Source organism: Myzus persicae, unplaced genomic scaffold, assembly GCF_001856785.1.
Source record: "Myzus persicae strain clone G006 unplaced genomic scaffold, MPER_G0061.0, whole genome shotgun sequence".
Classification (NCBI taxonomy): Eukaryota; Metazoa; Arthropoda; class Insecta; order Hemiptera; family Aphididae; genus Myzus; species Myzus persicae.
The window spans coordinates 200,458-220,637 of NW_019104178.1; positions in this window are offsets into that span (position 1 = coordinate 200,458).

Below are 20,180 nucleotides of genomic sequence, written 5' to 3' on the forward strand. Positions count from 1 at the left end.
CCGTGAAACGGTTTAGCATTCGGTTAAAATGTTTTATGAGCGTCGATACCTACTTCACAATGGAAATTTTGTAATTCACTGAACTATTATAATATTGATAAATATATTTTACTAAGTATTAGATATTATAATATCGTATTACACTGTTTCAATGTTATGAATTTTACTCTTCTAAACGTTAAACATTACTGTAGAATGTAGATACATTATAATGTTTGTTTATTATACCTCAAAGTATTATAGATTGTAACAATTCTTTTAAAAAAACGGTATGTAGGTTAATATTCATATCTTCCATATAAACTAAATCTAATTAAAGAAATATTACTATTTTGAATAAAAAAAAAAACAAATTCTTACAATTTATTAGTTATTAGGAATTGTTTGATATTCAAATTGTGTTAACCTTCTAATTATACGAAAAAGTATAAAGTGTGTATTTGAATTTTGAATATTAAATTTGAACAACCTACTATACATTATTTTTCAGATTTTTACATCGTGCTTTTTTTTACCTATCACAGGTATTATCATTTAATTAATTACCGAATTTTTTAATACATATTTTTTTATTTATCATTTCAATGAATGGCCAAGTCAGATGATTGGGAATATACTATTGCTTGAAGTTATCTATTGAATTATTTGTTCAACTTTTTATGACTAATTTATTATACAAGTAAAATATATGTTTACCATATACATAGGTTTATAAATTATAATTTAGTTTAGAACCATAGGAGTATAATATTACCATTTTTAGAGTTTTCTAGAATAATGGGTTGTTTTGAAAACAAAAAAAAGTTTAAAATACCTAAATAAACTATACACTATAAAATATGAAGTTAAAAAAAAACTGCATGATGTCAAAAAATGTTAGTTACAAAATAGTATAAAACTTATATTAAAATCAATGTTTTTCCGAGGGTCGGAATATTGTCGGTGTTGAAAGTGAGGTCATATGGACTTCGAGGCAGTTCAATAACGATTAATAATTAGATAACTTAAATATAATTGATTTGATCACAAAATGCAAATTGTAAATAGACTTGTTCATTAAATTAATATGTATTTTATATTATTCTCGTAGTCGATAAAGTGTAGGTACTGTAAAATCACTAAAATAACATAATATAAGTGATATTACATAAATCCGATAAATGTCAGAATTTTATTGAAATAAAACAATATCGTGGTATTAGTTTGAATTAAAGACTATATTATTCTTATGTAAAACTATAGAGCAAATAAATTACATAATAACAATACTGTACATAATAATACACTACCTAACAAAGCTAAATCACAACAGGAAATTTAACTCGTTTACATTAATACAATTGTTTCCATTAATAAAACATGTTTTTAACCATATTAATTATTTAATATTAGACTTAGTCGACATCGAACTCAACATAAAAAAGTTATCTATTCTTATGTTAACTTTTAATTAACGAAGTTGACATAATTATTCATTTTGACACATATTCATTACATTTTAATTGCTATTTAAATTCTCATATAAATTATGATTTCAATTTTACAGTATTATATCGAATACAACGGATACGCTCTCCTTTCTTAGAATTCTGTATACCAAAGAAAAAGCTAAAAAGGTCATCAAAATGTCTTCATAATCTATATAGTTGTAATAAGTATTATATATTAAAATTAGGTTTTTGATAGCTATATATTTTTATTTTTTAATTCAAATGTCTGATTCTAATAATAATATAGTAAAAAATGAATGTTTCACGTATTCCACATCGGTTTGCCTTATCCATCGGTTATAAAATCAAATAGTTGATGGATGAAATCTTTGTAATAAATTATTACATTTTCTCAATAGTGTTAATTTGTAATTGTGATTACTGATTAGCATATAGGTTCCAAAAACTTACCTTATAGGCTTTAAAAAATGTGAAAAAAATGTAATCATGTTCAATTTTAACATATTATTATTAATTTTATTATTTTATTAATCAATACGAGTTATTTTATTGTACCAACCTCATAAAATAAACATCTTACTAATAGTAGAACCAAAATTCTCATAGCTGTTTGCTTCAATGTTTTTATTTAGTCTTACCATGTAAAGTCATACCAAGGATGTTTACACAGTAATTTGAGATGCTCTTAGTTAAAAAGTAAAAGTTTAAAAATATAGAATAATATAATAAGTGCTATTTTTTTGTAACATTATAATTAAATAAATAAAAATATAAAAAAATTAAATATTTTATTTTCAATGTCGTATAATCTACCTAATATACTGCATATATATTTAGATCCTACCTGTTATAAAAAAAACTTTAAAACATTATTTTTGCATTTCATTGGTGGTAGGTAGTAGGTACCTATATTGGGTACAAAAATAAGGGTTTTTCAGTATAAACTTCGGCTACGTAGGTCTTCAGTTAGGTATGTAAATATTTGTTGACTTGAACTTTTTTTTTTAATAAAAGTGTAATTATATTATTACGCTTTTTTAAAAATAGTAAATTTATTGTTTTCAGGCTCGATTACCAAGCGCTGCGTCTAAAGGTCCTGAATTTTCTACATCATAGGTATTTTGCCTTCTTCGAGATCTTCTTCGTACTTGTGACATTCGGTTACTAAATAAACACATTTACTACTTTGACCTACTTTAATAAGTGCAACTTTCTTTAACATCAGAAAACCATGTGTCAAATTGGTTTGTTTAAGTCTCGTCCGAGTCTTTTAATTAGGTACATATTCTAAACGAGAAATTGTATAAAACATATTATTCATAAAAATACAATTTTGTTTACATTAAAACAAATGTTTTTAAGATGAACTCGAAGCCATAGTATTTCCATGGTATATTTACAGTTTGATATTTACGAAATTCACGACGTGTAGTACCTCACTGTATTGTATTCATATGAATATCATTTATCTGGTAATTATTAAACAAATTTCAAATGGTTTGAAACATTTTAATTAAGTTAGTAAGAATAATTTGTGAACATGTAAATATTATTATATTATTCCTTTTGAAAATATCTACACTACCTAATAATTAATATTATTCTTAAAATAATTTAAAATTAAAATAACCTACGGTGTATAGTACTGATAGTTTGAAGGTTTTTCGCATAATTCCAATGATTTTAATTACCTAAATATCATTAATATAATTTATTAAAACCGGATTTCCGATGAGTAATGGTATACATATAATAACTATAGAATATATAAAAAAATTGTTTATATAATATATAATTAATAGTTATAATAATAAAATAAATAGTAAATATAATAACTATAATTATAATATTATAATATTATTATAATCAGCAACAACCAATATTGTTTTGCAAAATATTTTTTTTTTTTTACTAAGCAAACTATCCTGGCCATTGAACGCCTTAATAATAGTATTTATGTCGAATAAACAACATTATTTAAGTCTGTTTTTATTTATAAATGATCAAGTATATACTATCATGTATTCCGTATGAATAATTATTATCATATTAATGAGACTTTGGTTTTCAGATTTAACTTGGATATGGTTTAAATACGAATTTTAGAATTTCAAAAGCATTCAAAGTATTTTGAAGTTTAAACGAGCAAAGTAGTGGATCAAATTTTTGAGGGATACTATTCAGCCACTCCACTCATCGAACATTAAATAAATTAATATAACTCTAAATATAGGCACCTACTTGTTGAATATTCAATTTGTTTGTGGTATGATATTCTTAAAAAAAAAATTGTCGTATATATAATAAGTAGCATATTACTAAATGCTTTTCCTCAGCAAGAACAATTCAGGAAACAGATATGTTTTTGCGTATAGTGCAGCGAAAAATTATCTAGTTATATGAAACATTTTTTGAGATTTAATTAAAATTTTTTTTTGTTATTAGTAATTTGCATTTCTATGACGAAAAGAAAAGCGTTACAAAAATCGAATAATCAAAAATCGGACGGAAAAAAAAGTTGTAACCAGCCCATAAACATGTATGTGTAATTATTAAAGTGTATGCTGCTGCAGTCGCATAAATAAGTACAAACATAACGAATATATTATGATAATTAATTATCATAAGAATATTCACCATGTTGAATAATATCGGACGGTAAGGGTAACAAGGGAGTAGACAGTGGAAATTAAAACAATCTGAATTACGCTAAATATGGCTATCAGTCATAAAGGGCAAACTGATTTCAATATATTTATTTATCCATATAAATTGAAAAGTATAAACACGTCCAAGCTTGGATAGTTAAAAATAATTTTTATATTATTATAATATTTATAGATATTGTTATGCACTTTCACAAGCAACTCCTATTTCGTTTAAGAGATTCATGTATTTGACCAGAAGATTAAATTCCTAACAGAACCTTCATCAGCCCGGTTCTCTCAGGAAATGGTATGTGTGATGATCATAGAATTTTGAACTATCAGTGTGATACGTCTTCTTGTCACTTACGGGAAGCGGTTTGGCTACAATTTCACAGTTCAAATAGCAACCTCATGTGCACAAGTGCAAGTCATCCTGTTAGAAAACCATTCAGGAAAAAAATAAAACAAAAAACAAGTTTGAAAAATAGTTTATTTTTAGGGGCTGTAAATTAGATTCACACTAGACCCAGATCGTTTGATTTGCCCGAAATAGATACATACACAGGGATCACCCTCACTTCATCATTATTATGGGTTGGTAGTAATGGAAGCGTCGAATGACTATTCTATTATCTGTATCTAATCAATATCGTTGTGTGTATAAGACTATATTTTAATAATATAGTATAATATGCCTTTTAAATAACAATACATAATTTTTGTGGTTAGGTTAGGTTATAGTATTAATACCACAAACGTAAAATATAATTTTTTTAAATTCAAATTCAACGCATTCCTTATAATATAACCTACATTATGACAAGCTACGCTTGGAGCCCACAGTTATATAGTGACTATTATCCGGGTTTTCCGTTAATAATAAACTTCCTATTGAGATTTTTGAACTTTTTAGGGACCATTTTTTCAAATACTTAGATTCCTTATGCAATGTTCTGTAGTGATGCAAAATTCTCTTTTTAATTTGTAAACCACTATTTTATTGAAAATTATAATGCAATGTATTTGGTATTTTAATGAGTATTTTCAAAGTTATTAAACTCCACGCACCTACGGTGCTCTAGTCCTTAACACATAAAGTTTAATAACTCCGAAACTATTCATACGAACTTCGATTTTTATTCTTCAATATTAAAAAAAAAAAACATCTCATTAATAATTAAACCCAACAAAATATGGTGGATCTCATTTGAGAAAGAAAGAAGTTTGAAACGCCACAAGATACTCCTTCGGCTTAAATGATAAAAACAAACTTTGCTTATAATTGAAAGTCTAAACATTTGAAACATAAAAATTTTAAATATCGACATTTGAACAAATGCGTTATTAAAGGACCAAAGAGTGAGCATTTCGATGAATCCCCATAATGTGTACTATAATGGCGTCTGGCAATCATAATGAGCGTGCCATAATGATCTGATGAATAATGACGTATTATTGGAATAATATTTTAAAAGGAGACAATATTTGTCACAAATATAAATTTACATGGTGTTTTTTTTGACATGCGGAAACTAACCAAAACAGACAACATTCACAGTTACACGTGGTAATTGATATAGATTATTATCACTGAAAATTCACCCTCATCAATTTTAATATGCTTATAATATAATTGTGTACATGGAGCATCATCCAATTTTATTTTATTTTCATACCCATATCTACAGATTTTAAATGTACTTATATTTTATTTTTAGTAAAAAAAAAATACATTTATTGAACAACCTATTGTAAAAAAAAAGTTACTCAAATTAGTTCGAGACAGACGACGAGGCCAACATGAAACCAAACGATTATTATTATGCAATGGAAGTCGATTCTAGTCCTGATACAATTTTTTTTTTCAAAAGAAATCTTTAATTTTAATCTTAAATGTTGATAGTTAATAATAAATACGCATTCGCTGAATGCTTTCTGATTTCATGATTTCTGGAAATTCGTCACTAATTTTTTGCTTACTTAAAGCCGGAATCATAATGTATTTATGTTTGCAGCAATTATATTCTGTAAATGTACTAAACTGGTTTGAATGATATCTACTTGTGCAGTGTGAACAAAAGACTGTACACAAACTGCATCAGAAATCACAACCGAAAATGGAATACATTTTTTTGTCTGTACTAGAAGTGTAAACGTTTACCATTGTGATCAAATGGCTTACGAATCATAATAATACTCAAATTTTATCTCGGAGAAAACAAACTCAGTCGCAGGAACTCACCTCTTTCCTCGTCAATTTACGTTCTTTAACGCTATGTGCCAAACTACAAGTCAATCAATCGAAATCGGTGTTGTGTTTCAAGTACCTACCTATAATTGTTTTATCACACATAGTAGGTATAGATAAACGCATTCGAAAAACACTAATTCAATAATGCATTATTAAATATTAGTTAGGTATATTTATATTAATACGCGTTAAACACTGAGGGAACACGCTTCTCTAAAATAAGATACGCAATATAATATCTTCCTGGTCTATCGACGCGTAATTTAAAACGTACGACTCTGAAACGAAATAAGAATACATTAACAATATAAATATTATGTAAATAATAATAAAGTTGTAGTCCTATCAAGTTTATAGTCTAGTCGAATTTGCGTGACTACTATTTAATAAATTGCACCAAACAGGTCTACAGAACACCAGTGTAGCGTGAAAATGATTAAAATAAATGTATCATTATATATACATAATTCTATGTATAATATTGAAGATGGAGTGGTTGGTAGGTACCTGTTATTCGGTATGACACAATCACGACCGTATGCGAATGCGCGTGAAAAACAATCTGAACAGAAATCAGTTTCGCGTGTACATGAAATTATTATTTTAGTATCGGTGACCGTGGAACTAGCAGAAATCTTGCGAGCAACCGTCAAAACCGAACACACCGTGTTATCACGATAGCCCGAGACTAAAATAGAATTTTTTTTAGCATCAAACCATAAGTGCGCTACCGCGGTTCACGCGATTAAATGTTTTTTTTTTATAATGATATTCGTGTAATAATAATTAGTACATTATCGTCTCGTGCGCATAGATAGCTAGGACGTTCACATTATTATCTTTACAATATATTATTACTTATAAACACGCACAGGCGTTTGTCAGGGTGGGTACCATGTTACCTGGAAGGTACCAGCCGAAGGTACCGTACGATAACCATCGCGATCATCATCAGATAATAATATGATAATAAAATATATCAAACTGACGGACAATCTTCAGTGCAATTATGCGCGTCGTATGTAGCTGGTATAGCTGTAGACTGTAGAATTTGTTAGCGTCATCGGTCCTCTTCCGACATCCGGTCCGTACATATTAAAATAGCTAATTAACGTTTACGATAACGTAAAACCAAAACATATACTATATAGCAATAGGAAATCACGAACGTTTAGTAGTCAATTATTGTACTAAGATAGATCGTGTGCACCTAATACCACGTACGTTATTAAGTCAATATTATTTTTTTTCTCCTCTGTTAGTCCTAAGACCTTTAAAATAAATGGACTTATAACGACTCGTGTGGAATTAGGTATATATTCTATTTCCCTGACCTTGATTGGCGTAGGCAGATATAAAAATAACCGTTTTACCGAAATAATTATACAGGAAACTCGCAATATATTGGTTACTATATGATATTATTATGAGTATATTATTATACCTATCGTATTCACTTATTTGCCTATATATTTATATGGCACATGAAATACCTAATAAGTAATAATATATCCGTTGCGTCTTTCGTTGTAAATAATAGGTACCTACTACTAATGCAATATTGTCGATTCCATACATAAATACGAGAACCATAATGTTATCGCTTATTATATGCAGTTATAATTTCGTACGAAATTTGTGAAAACGGACAATAATTATTTTATAATATCTAAATAATTTACGTGATAATTTTTTGAATTTATCATAAGTACAATTTATGTTATAATATTTAATTTAACATATTGTATTATGATAATTAAAATTTCCATACACTGCGGCATAACTAAACACTCGAATTTAAGCGAATATGCACATGAAGATCTAATTAAGAATATTGATACTACAGATATATTCTGATATATGCCGGTACACTCACGTTTGACATTGGACATCACATACATATTATTATGTTATTTTTTCGATGAATTTCAATCGTGAAATTACCATTTCACGTCGTTGTAGATTGGCAGCTGATACTAATTAAAGGTATACCGATAACTACGACAGTCGTGAATGAAGAACGACCACCATGGTTACATTTTATAGCATTTTCGTGTTCTCATATTTGAATTTCATATCTACTCGTATTATTTATTTTGTATTATCCGGGAAGTTTACAAACTATGTTTTGATTTTTACACTTAAACACTAAAATATATTTGTCCTGAAATATTTATATTAGGTTATTATTAGAAACAGAAACTATTTGTACGATGAGAAAAGTACGAGTTTGAAGTTAGTCCCTTACATTCATTACAGCGCCTTACTCGATAACCAAATACACTCTGAAATTATAATTGTAAAGATAGAGTGTTTTTTTAGAGTCTTAATTATTATTATTTGTTATTAAAGTTCAACAATAATAATCCACAAACAGTATTTTGGAGATATTATGCAATTGAATAAGAACTATACATTAAGATAAATTAATATTATTAAAATAACTATGGCTATTCAGAAATCAGCGACGGGCCTGAAATGTATTAAGATTGTGTTACTATCAGTGAGTGGTAATAGTAAGTTATAGTTTTGATTTAATATTATTTTGATTAGGTTGGGATTTTAATGCTGTTAAATCATGTTTCATTGTAAAACTATAATATTTTACGCACAGAAACCAGAAAATCAACATGGACATTTTAGTATGCTTTTCCTTGCTTGCTTGTTTCTGTTGGAATATACCATCAATTTTTTTTTTTTTTGTAATACGTCATAATATTAACGATGGAATGATGCAGTTCACTATAATAATAATAATTGATCATATTATATGTTATTTTGAATTGAAGGTCAATAACGTGATATAATACAAGAAGTATACCACACCTGTCTGTTGAATTACATTGCTTAAAGTTGACTTGTATGACGCTCAATATTTTAGTTTATACTATATTTTGTTGATATCCATTTTTCTTGTACGCAGTAGAGACAAGCTACAATCGTTTCGAGCTTATTGAATATTAAATATTTGAAAACGAACGATTGAGTCACAAGGTATGTTTTTTTCGTTTACTAAATGTTCAAGTGCGACGTTCTCAAATACTGCAATCTGCACACTGCAGGTTTCGGCACGCTTTGAGGTTTCTGTTCAATTTTAACCGACAACTTCTACAGAATGGCATCGATTCCTATTGTGTACTATCTATAAATATATTTTAACCTTGGATTTATATATCAACACATTATATTATATAATACTATGTCATCCATGTACGAAATTGAAACGCTTCCCGAAGGAATAAGAAGCATGTGTCAAGCTGTTAGTTCTCTTTCCGGGTAAACTTTTTGATGGGAATCTTTCCCAGGCGGTCCTGAGCATGTCGCCGCACTGTTATGAAACGTTTCTACCCAATTATATAATAATATGGTCATGACTCATAATTACCCACAAATATTATTTCATTTTTAAGCCGGGAATATTATATGTATACGATGGGCAGTAGATTGATATTGTTTTTTTTTTTGTATATAAATTATCATTGAGATTAAAATATAATTATTTTCGGTAAATAATATCGGCACATTTATTCCGTGTATCATTTGATACATTTCCAGGATAATAATATGTTGTATTTTAAACGTCTTTATATACATTTATGTATAACTTTTTCACCTGAATATTATATTTAATTAGTAGGTTGATATTTAGGTATAGTTATGCAATACCTACTAATAAAATATGATAGACAAAGAATAACTCTAATAAAAAGTGTACAAAACAATATTTAATAAAGTTAATATTATATTTTTCTATATTTTATCACAGTTCATTATATTGATAATAAATTATATGTATCTCAACATTGGAAAAAAATTGTTTTACTTTCACAACCTGTAATTCTTGTGTTTTTAATTTTTTTACTGATTTCTTCAAATGGTTTTTTACTGTAGAAAAACTGAATATTCAACTCGAGTTTTAAACCTAAAATTATACAATAATTTCCATATGTAGAAAATATCTACAAATTATGGATAATGCTTATGAACTTGAACCGGCCAATCATACAACGTGATTGGGTCTATTCAAATAATTTCCGCACAATTTTCATTATTTTTTTCAATTTTGAATATATCATTTTATGTTGGTATAATTGATTTATTTTGAAGATTTAATTCAAGTTTCATCATAACTTATTCTTGCAGTAGCTTGAAAATATCAAACACCCGACATTTTTTTTTTATAAGTGCTTATGTTTAGAAGAAGAGTAAAATTGTAATATTTTATAATTATTTAGACACTTTGAATTATATTTATGTGTTTTACATGCAACTTCGATGCTCTGATTTTTAGAAGTATGGTAGTTACTATACAATAATCATTAAGCCGTAAGAAAAAATAGAATCAAACCATTTAAGCTATTATCGTTTCAGGAAAAACTACCAAGCTTCGTAGAATTGTTAAATTATATATATTATGTATATATATTTATTTATTTAATTTTTATTTAAATTAATATCGAAAGATTACTGGGCCTCACTGAGGAAAACTCGTATAAACTTAAACTTCTAATAAACTTCCTATAAACTTCCTATTAAAAAATTGACTGCCATGCACATCATATTTTATGCTCAATCTTTTTTGTACACTGTCACCGTGACATACTGACATAGTTATAGCAGCTCCACTTCTACGTTGCATCAGTATTTTTTTTTTTTATTAAAATACTAATATGTTAGTTCTTTTTGATACTTAATTGATAACAAACTGCAGTGGGAAATGAGACCCAAATATGATCATCAATTGTGTCAAATTAAAAAAAATATATTTTAATTAGCATATCATAGGTAGCAATTAGTCCTATATACTTAAGGTGGTTGAATAATATGCAGTTTTTAATCCACTATTAAAAAAATAAATCCAACCTGTACGGTTGCTCAATTTAAACTTTGGAAAATGTTGATCATCAATATGTCTCCCATGACTTTTGGGAACAACTAAGTGTGATCCCAATGTGATGCTCGTGACAACGTTGCAATTTTACAAATTGACTTACTACGGCAGTAAACTTGTGAAAGAAGAAAACTTAATTCAGGTCACATTGAACTATGATATGTTAACTAACTTTAAATATCTTCGAATAATGTACTTCCAAAGTAATAAATTGTGAACTTGTCATGAATCATTATTAAACTTAGATTTTTTCAATCGAAGTCCAATCTTACTTGCAGAAAACAAATATCATCTTCCAAATAAAAACCTATCTATTTCACGGAGGCTAGAAGCAAATTTTTGTACTCAAAACACTTTGGGTCGACACCCTGGATATAAATTAATTACAAAAATAATTACAATTGGATGTGAATAAAATTAAACTTAATAAATCTCGATGGTTTGAAGTGTTTGAACTTTGCGGTATGTAACAAGATGTTATAATATTGTATTAAGTTCTAATTTGTTGTTGAACAAACATAAAATATAGACCAATGCTAATTAAAATATAGTTTATTTTAAAATATGAATGCTTGAAAAAATAATAACAAAACTAATATTTGTGTATTTTTTTTTTAACTAGTTGATGTAACTGGACCCATTGTTTCTATAAGGTAAACAGTATAATAAATAGCAGAGATTTTTTCAGTAGGTGACTTTAAATACATTCCTTATACTCAAAATGCCAATATTCACCAGTACAGTAATTCTTTTTGAGTAAAAATGTGTATTGTTTCATAATAGTACTACAATACGATCTACAACACGTACAAAATGGCATTAAATGTAAGATAAAACATCTTGATTTCCAATGATTTATTTTGTATTTTAAAACATTGAACAAAAATGGGAATATTAGTTGTAATAAAACATTATTGAATAGTATATATCTGGGGTGGGCAACTGGCGGCCAGGGAGCCTTTTTTATCTGGCCTGAGCTACATTTTCAAATTACATTGTAAACAAAATAAATGCTAATTGAAATGTACTTTGAGTTGCCCATCCCTGATATATCATGTATTTTTTACTATAATATATATTATATAATCATGTATACTATAATATATTATCTATATAATGATACCAACACCTTGTAAGTTTTACTAAATTTGTAAAATAGGTGGTTAATTAAGAATATAAAAAAATGTTAACGTTTTTTTTTCTTCGAATATAATTCAAAGTTTTAACGGACGTTATACTTCAGATGGTGACTGATTTTTAATTTTTTACGAAATAGTTAAGAATAATGACGATATTATTAGTTCATCATTTTATTTTTTCTAGAAAATTGGCCTTCGTTTACGCACTAGAGAAAATAATTTTACAACGGTGACTACTACTACGACCACGCACCTCCTTATGCCATTTTGAGTACGGTATAAAGACACGAAGCGATTGATGTTCACCGTTCACATCAAAGGGTAGAATCATCTAGCAGAACCAATGGTCTCGAGTAAACACGAGACCACGTTGGGTCGGATACCATTCGACAGTTCTATTAAAATTCAAAACAATTATTTATAATTTATTATAGAATAGTTCTATATTATTTGTGCTGCGCTCGTCACTCAAGTTATACTAGTTAATAATTAATAAATTAATGTTTGATCAGCAGTAATTTACTATTACATAAATGTATGATTTACAATAATATATATAATTATTATGATATCATCTTGAATTCACGATTGCCCTAAGACACAATGCGTGCATAGGAATTTTGTATTCACACCTCGATGAGTGAAAAATATTGGAGAAAAAACAGGTAGAGAAAAAAGCCCTAGTATGAGAGTCCAAAATATCATCATTCAGGTTAGGCCAGGAATTTAGAAGTAATCAAACGATAACGATCCAGTTTTAAACGGGGAGTAAAATATTGTATGATTTGTACAACTTGGTCCCAGTGGGGGTACAATTTACTGCACGTCACAAACACTACATTATCAATTCCAACCGAACTTTTAGGTAGCTAACATTTTTTATTAGTGGCTGATTGGTCTAGATCAAATAAAAACCACGTGTACCTAATTTAGCTTCTGACTAGACCCGCCTCCATGATTTATTCGGGGTTTTTGTTCGTCATCATCGAGTCATAATTTAACGTTGATATATATGATTTGGATGTTTAACATTCTAAATTCAAACCGTCCAATGCATCAAAAAATATAAAATGATAACACCTAAACTAAAAATACTACGAGGTTAACATTAACTAATTACTTATTCACTCCAAGACATGCGTTTTTCTTCTTTATGTATGATATATTATTAGGATAAGCCATGTTCGCACTAAAGAAACAAAATGTACCTACGAATTCATTGTATCAGAAATAAATGGTTAAACCACAAAAGTATTTTTCCGACGCTAGAATTTTTAAACTGTAGATCTTCAGACGTTTTAACTGAGCACCACCGTACAGTTAAAGATAAGGTAAAGTGAAAGATATTTTCGTATTTAGTTTGTGTTTTGTTACTGTATAGGTAAGTATAATGTATAAAACTTTGAAATTAAATAGTTTAGTCTTAAAAACAAATTTACTGTGAAAATTATATTATACTACTAAAGCACTTATATTAAAAACAAACTAAGAAAGATTCTGAGCAAGCCCTGACTATTACGCGTTGGTATGTCTCTGTAAATAGTTTTGAATGGTAAAAAATGAAATGGGTATAAAAAAGATAATAGAATAATAAAGACCATTCGATATATATTTGCATTCCAAAATTGTATTAAAGTTTTATCACAAAGTGAACTTATATGGATACTTATGGTCTATGGAATCCCACCTAAGGTACTTATGGATGGGAGTTTTGTGACTTGTTCGGGTGGCTTTTATCGAGTTTCTGTTTTCACGTAGGTGTGTAGGTGCTTAACAAAACAAAAGATTCACCAGTTGTGTATGTGTACCCTTTTTTCTTTTGGAACGAAAAAATAGAAGCAAAATCCGAAACACACCTTATAATTGCATTGGACTTTCACATTGGCGATTTAAAATGCATATTTTACAGAGCTTTGTATACACTGTTTCTTGTGATCAATATTTTAAAGAGTGCTATTTTATTACAGAGATATGCAATTAGAAGTCGACATAATATTATAACAAGACACATGACCATTGAGCTTATCTTAGAGTCTGAATTTAAAAAAAAAAAAAATTCCAGACGCTAGAGTGAACAATTGTAAACGCAAATGTGCTAGTGATTTGAATTATTGCATTCAGGTTTAATTTGATGGCGTATAATTGTTGCAAATATTGTATTGTTGTATTGATATTGAACTTGATTATAATATTATAATATGCAAAGTGCTTACAATTCGAACGACACAAAAAAGTGTTGCTAAAACTATGTCGAAGTATAATAATAATAAGTACCGTATTACGGTCTACAGCCAAAGTACAAATTACTATTAGACACATTGACAGTTATTTGACATTTTAAAAGCACGATCGATATTCTATTTCACAACGGTGGTTCTCGTTTACATAAAAAGTTAATAATATTGAAATTACGTTTGTTTTATTTTTTTTTACACTTATACTGCATGACGAATTGGTACGACAGTTGACTTCACCCAACGCATTTTACCTATGACCTGTACCGTGTAAATTATACATCTCGAGCTGCAGAAATAATGATATTGACGTGATATCAACATTAAAATAATCGTAGTATCTGAATAATGATTTTGTTTTTATTGATAATCGATATTCATCTAAAATGTCGCAAACACGCAATTGATTTAAAAAAATTGAGTAAAAACTGATACCGATCACAACACAAACAATAACTTCACTTCTTTCCATAATTATAATATAATGAAAATTGAAATGCAATGTGTAAAACTAGTCTTTATCCAGGAAAAAACTTTAAAAAATTGAGTTATTTATAAGGTAAGTTAAACATTAACATCAAATTTTTTTTTTGAATTTCTATAAACCAACGAGTTTAGATTTGTTCCATGATATACCCAAGTCACTAGACAGTTAAAACGCTTAATAGTTACCTACGTTCAGTTGTTTATTTTCCTTATACGAATTTCATTTAGATAGTAAATTATCGTAAATAACATTTTTAATATTGTAAGTGTTATACTTATATTAGACATGTATCATGAAAATTAAATTTAAGACTGTCCAAGTGTTTAATGCACTATTTCTGGATTTAAACAAAATAACAAATAAATACAACTTTATATAAATGTTCATAATTAATTATTTAAAATTTAGACAAAAATTTATGAATTTCAAATCTGTCAACACTACCCGATTATTAGGTTCAAAATCTAATGATGAGTTGCTGGTGCCTCTTAACAAAATTAGTTTATCAAACATTCGCCTAAATAATAATTAATAAATTATGTTAGTATAGGGTCTCTCATTCAATGTCGTCTCTTTTTGTTAGGTAATTTTACCTAACATTGTTGTTTAATGCACACTTTTATTTTTGGTTTTGTGTATATACTACTTTTAACTTTAAGCTTACCTCACTTTTTTCAATATTAACTTTACTGAACGAGTGAACAAAATCTGTGTACTTGCCCCGCTTTGATAATAATACGAGTATGTATGCATTGTGCACTGTTCCGGTCATATTATTACATCACAATGCACACTTTATATTGAAGATTATAGACAGTATTGAAGTACAACACACTCGACAATACTTGTATTTAATTACTATTAGCGTACAATACTATTGACAATAAGTTGGACGTCTCCGTCGTCGAAGGCCACTACTTCGACAGAACTGTCATTACAATGATATAAGCTCCTGTTCACCGTACAATTGACAAAGTTTGTGCGTGTGTGTGTGTGTGTGTGAGTGTAGGTACGACAAGCTCATTTTAATATCACGATCGAAACAATAAAGTTTGTTGGTTTTTTTATATTTTTTACATTAGATTAACATCCGCCGTTACATAAACGCAAGCAATTTATCAATTTTTGTGAATGTTTTCGTTTTTGTGTTTCGCACTCGGTGCTCTCATATATACATAAATCAAAACGTCCGAGACAGTTATTATTTATTTAATTTTTTTTTTTTTTGTCATCGTACACCGTATTTTTGTATAATCCGACCTGCGAAATTACTGTGTACGTGGAAGTATAAAATTTAATATGAAGTCAGGTGCTCACGGCAATGCCATAAACACTGCACAATTTACATATCATTTGTTGTTAAACAAGTCTGGAAATCGGAATTATTATATTCATATGAATATCAAAGCAAAGTTGTGTTATAGAATGGGATTAAAAAACCGACAATGCAGCGTGTGGTTCTGAACTAACGCAGACTTTCATGAAAATATAATATTATTATTGTTTAAAAAAACAATCAAAAATTGAAATAAATGTCATTACGTATTGTAATTATTTATAACACGGTAATTATGTTACGACAAACCGACTGTCCGATGATTAATTATTGCAAAAGTTAATATTATGCTATGTTTAGAATGGTGGTTTCCACTAACTTTTTTACCCGATGGTGCCCTCTTTTTGACCAAATTTAGTCGCGATTCCCTAGCCGCTGCAGTGAATACTACGATAGACATGAAAAAAATAGAAACTCGAGTTCTCAATGGTAACCATTGTAAAGCTCGTCCTTCGGGGTGAAAATATCGGCCAAATATGAAAGTTAACAAAACTGACGAAAGTGATTTTGGAAAGTCGCGAGTATAATATTATGTTATTTGCGTTCACGTGGCGCATACACGCCGTGAGAATAAGCAGCTATAAATATACCTTCGAGGGTTTAAAATAGTTATAAAAAAATTCTGGACATCTTGTTGATGATCAGATGATAATTTATTACTGTACCGTTTGAGACAACAAATAATTATTGCCGCCATTCAAATATTAATATTTGTGTCCAAACATAAACTGTGTCTTATGAAATTCAATTTGAATTCAACAAAAATAATACTACATCAAATTGTAAATATGTAGTGACGATTTTTTAGTTTTTTTTAAATTTTAATTTCGAATGGACCTCAGTGTCTTTGGAATGGTGCATCTAGAGCATCGAGGTGCATACATTTTGGGAACCGTTGCTCTACAAAATGATGGGAAAAATGCTATCAAATGCGGAACGATAGTAATAATAATAATATGGGAAACGCTGTTCATTAAACCACATTAGACCACCTTATAGGGTTTTACTATTATTTTTAATCAATCTTTAAGTATTTTTTTTTTAATTATCTTTTATCGGTGTCGGTGTGTATAGCTTTTCTGTTGTAGTGAACCTTTGTATACGTATATACCTTTTTCTCGATGACAATACTTTTAGTACTCCACTATTGAGTATTGATTGACATTTACTTTTATTACCTTCACAAGTACCGATGTATACATATAATATTGAGTATTGTTTGACATTTACTTTTATTATTTTAGTTCCGGCGGCTAGTTAAATTACACTGTATAGTCTTTAGGACCGGATTTCACCGGATTCGACCGGATTTGACAGGATTTTCACTTTAAGAGCATTTGACTCGGGACTTTAGACTTTAAAGTGGTGACATTTAAAAAATAAACTTGTTTTGATTTTTTTGCTGTACACCTACAAAACAAAATAAAAAGGGGGTAGAAAATAATTGAATCCAAAAGCCTTGGAATATGTGTCCGTAACTACATATTATAATTGTCATACTGTGTAGTATCTGTGCACTGTGCTTAAAGGTATTAGCATAACGTTAATACCTGAGTATAAAATTATGATACAAAGAAAGAGCACAACATTTTGATGAATTGCGTACGAATAAAAATTGTTGATCATCATAGATAAAAAAAATCTACAAAATAAAATAATTATAAATATTATAGTTTGTCTTATACTTTATATTCGTTTAAATCATTTCCAAATACATACTCAACCATGCATTAAAACATTTTTGTGTTAAGTAACTGTTAAGAATAATGAATAACGATTTATTTCAAATATAAATGTCAATTTATTTTTAAGTGTAGGTACCTAAGGCTTGATGTCTTGATCTGCCGCAGACTCGAATACCAAGCGGAAACGCTCGTCTCTGTAAACCGCCACATCCGGACACAAACAACGCGAATCGGTCGACTCACTCACCCTCCCCGAGGGAGGAGAGCTAAAGTGAGAAGCCTAAGTAGGCAACAGCCGACGGCAAAAATCCCTTTTAAAGTCAAACGAATATAATGTATAAATCATACGCCCCACTGTATGCGGTGATAACTGATAATTACTTAGTGCGTTATTGTTGTTTTTTTTATCAATCGCATTTATTACAAACCATTTTGGTTTCATCAACTCGTATATTGTATTACCACGTGGTTATTAACATTTATAACATTACGTAAAAATATTATTATTAATTATAACGTATTATGAAAACTATTAGCATCCGATCCCAATAACAAAAATATTAAGCAGATACCTGGGTGATTACACCTGTAACGCTCGTTTAGACGATTATGCTGAAAGTATAAAACCATTTCGGTTTATTTGATATAAGTATCGTTTAAATAGCTGTAAATAACTATCCAATTTTGATTTTTTCGGAGACCCCCCCCCCCAAATGTTGGTTTTTGGTATGAGAGACGTACATCGTTCTGGTGCATGATTTCAATCTCTGTGCTATAAATATTATAACAAATTAAATGATCTAACTAATACGTCATTATCAACATAAATCAATGAGTGCAGTCATTTTGCAGTCAATACAACAATTTTAATTTATAATGCACAGTGTTAAGAATGAACGAGTTCAATTTTTTTTTGAATAAGGATATAAATTTGTTCATCTTGTACAAGGCTTAAAATATTGTATTTTGCAAATATTTAAAACAAGTTTTTATTTTTATTTTTATTACCTATTTAAAACGTGTTATTTCTGTCATGTTTTAGTTCGTTTACTTAAAACTAAATTGAAATACTTTTAAATTATTTGTTTCAAACAATGATTTATTTTTAATTTATATAACTAGGGAATTGATCGTTAATTGATCGTTTGACCAACTCTTCCCCGAAAGATATACGCAGTACAGCAACTGTCGGTTTCAATGCTCGTGTAGGTCATCAACCTTCCACACATACGACATTCTCATAATATACGAATCTCTTCATACTCGTCATATTGCGATCTCGACCCTTACGCCAGCACACTGAATTTCTATCTAGGTGGTTTCTCCCTATTTTTTAATCTACTGCATAAAAATGACAATTTATTATTGTTGTACCTATGTAATATTTTTTAAAATCAAACATATTTTTAAAACAATTATTTATTTAGAAAAAAAAATCATGAATACAAAGGTGAATATTGTATTATTTAGTTTCTGAGTGACGCATGAAAAAAAATCAATTTAGTGTTATGCAATGTAAAATAAAAAAATATGATAACTTTAAATTATAGCTACGTATGCATTTATGATCTACATTTTATAATTTTAATTAAGCGCACATACAATAACATAAAATGTAATTCCAATCTTTAAAACAAAATATAAAAATGTATTATAAGAATAAGTATAGACAATTTATTAATCATATCTTCTGTAAACCCAATGGCCCATGTAGCAGAATTTATCAATGCATTTAAAAAATAATATTGTGCCTAAATAGTTTTGTAAAATTTAACTAAACCTAATTTTTAATTTTTTTAAGAACATCCTATATAAATTAGTATTTCTAATTAATTTATTATTATTGAACAGAAACATCCAAAACAGTCTTAAATTTTGAAATTTAAATTTAATACTGATAGAAATAAATATTTTCTTAAATATTATGTTAAGTCATAATAAAAAATGTAAATATTATTTCAAATATTAATATTAAACTAATTGGTTTTGACTTAGATTTGTATAATTATTTAGATTAAGATACATTATTTGACATTATTTTATTTTGTTATAGTTTAT